General features: G+C 37.9%; 1 protein-coding gene across 1 annotated transcript in view; it reads right to left on the bottom strand.

Moving 5' to 3' along the window:
- The window catches only part of LOC122797635 (fer-1-like protein 4), a 1,984,889-nt gene that overhangs the window by 1,593,982 nt on the left and 388,407 nt on the right, over nucleotides 1-2,500 (bottom strand). The window lies entirely within an intron of this gene.

Raw genomic sequence — 2,500 nt, forward strand, 5'->3', positions numbered from 1 at the left:
GCCAATTAGTGTATTTTTTTATCTGCTGTGATTCAAGTCCAAGAACTGTGTTTATGAAAGTGCATTCAATGGTTCAAGCAATTAGCCAATTGTATCTATTTGTCTTACATAAGAAAGAGCTGAGTTTAATGCCCAATTTTTATCTGCATTTATTTTTAAGTATGAAAGAACTATGTGCTGCTGGGCCAAAGTGTTGTGTACTTTACACCTTACATTTTAAGCAAGGTCAGTCTGTTTAAGCCATTAGCCAATTCTTTGTAAGGTCCGCTCTGTTCAAGCCATTAGCCAATTGCAATTAAGCAGTCTGCAAGGTCTGTTCAAGCTGTGTTATCTGCATTTTATAAGGGCTGTTCATGGTCTGTCTGTCTCTCTGTCTGTGTCTCTCTCTCTCTCTCTCTGTCTGGAATGTTTGGCTCATATGTACTTTTGGTCTGTTCCTCTTAAAATTATTATTTTCTGGCAAATCCAGTGAGAACTTAATTCACTAAATAATCATAGCCATTTAAGTTTGTCTTTCTGTCTGTCAGGAAATGCATGGTTGGTAACACAAAACATTTTATAGCAGCAACTTTTCTAAGATCATACAAGCAATGTTTGTGTCCCTGGTTTTGGGCTTTTGTCCCCTTCCCAATAAATTTTGGCTATTTACAGATTTCTTATGCTGCATAGGTCTTCAGGGGGAGAGATGTGTAATGCTGCTTATGGTGTGTTTGTGTTGTCAGTAGTATGACAGACAGAATACTTGTTTTTGATATAGAAGGCTGTGGGTACTAGTCCCACAGCATGTAGATAGATTGCTGACACTGTATTCTGTTGTACTTTGCAGCCTTGAAAATGTCCTTTTTGGCAGAGATACCTAGTAATTATGAGCCTGTTATCAGTTTGCCATCCATTCTCTGTTGTAATATTACTAGCTTAGCATTTTTTTATGCAACATATGCAATTTATATCTCAAGGGCAACAGGCACTTTATTTGTAGATGAAACAATGACGACTTAAGTTGTTTGCTTGCAGGCTGCAGCAACCTCTTCATTAGTTATATATCTCCTTAATGTGGAATTATGTGATTTTTACTTCTAAAATGCGCTGTAACAAGTGTGCTGTATTATACATGGAATATAACTCAATACTGTCAGGAAGGTGTATCAAGAACACATGTATGTTTTGAGTGCAAGGGGGGTATGATTTAAAAACACCCCAAAGCTAGTCTTTATCCACCACTGGCCCGATGCATTTTCTTTGAATGTGGGTATCAATGCTGTTTCAATGAATGTGAGTTTCGGCAGAGAAGTTAATGCCAGGTCTATTTTCATTGTGAGACTGTATTGCTTTGTTTAGCAGAGGTCGAATAGTGTTTATGCTATAAAATATAAAATAAAATGTTTAAATGAATCCAAATAAACATTGTAGAAGGAAAGCAGTATGCACATTATAGTGTTTATGGTAAATAGGGCAAAATAACCAGGTACTGAGGCATTGGAATGGCTGCAGGGGGGCTCTGATGCCATATTTTAGTTCTGTTCAGTTTGCGTTTGTTTATCCCACAATTCCATTGGAGTGGGTGGGGTTACATAATTATGTATGCAAATTATATGTTAATCAGTGTGCGGATTTGTACCTATTTTTCATGGTCCTTGTCCAAATTTTTGATGTTTCCAGGTTGACAGGTATGGTGCATTATATGTTATATATGGTATAGCCTAGCTAAACACATAGATAAGTACTAGGATAGCTGCCGTTCAGAAGCTTTTAAGGTTTGCCAGTTTCACTATCAGAGGTGAGAATCAAACCCTGCGCCTTGTATCTGCGAGTTACACACCTTAACTATTACATTAGAGTTTCCTTTCGTGGAAGGGAGTACTTCCTGGTTTTAAAACAGTACAGTGCAGTTTGAAGAAGAGAGGTGAATTCTGTTAACTAACTCCTGTGTGAGGGCAGCAGAAGTAGTACTGCCATTCATTTACCTCATTTCTGTGAATGTTCATATATACAAGCAAAGCATTACAAATGCAATGCATTCTTACCATATGAAACAAAAGAATATTAGTCTGATCCTGATACAGTTTTGTAGGTAGGCTGTCATTTCTGAAAGCTTCATATAGTATCTCGTTCATAGGTTCATATGTTCATAGGTAGTAATGAGCAACCAGTTTGCAGACTATTACAAACCAAGCAAATGGCCCCTATTCAAATGTTCCCTTCAGCCTCAAGAAGGGTAATACAAAACAGACCAGGGAGAATTTGAGACTGCCCATCTAGTTATCTAGGTTTACCTGGAATGTGACAAGGGTGCTGCTTTGCTTGAATGTAGTGGAAGATTGTTTCATAGTTGAGGGATGTACTGGGATATGAATCTATCATGCCAACCTGCCTTATATATCTGTTGATGAATGTCAGGTTCCTTTAGCCAGGTATTTGAAGTAGCATTTTTCTGCGAAGAAGCCATCAGTGTGGGTCAAGAGGGTTGGATTCTTCATGGTTGAAAATGTCATCCTCGGAT

This window comes from Protopterus annectens, chromosome 3.part1 (genome assembly GCF_019279795.1).
Source record: "Protopterus annectens isolate FY-2018-M chromosome 3.part1, PAN1.0, whole genome shotgun sequence".
Taxonomy (NCBI): Eukaryota; Metazoa; Chordata; order Ceratodontiformes; family Protopteridae; genus Protopterus; species Protopterus annectens.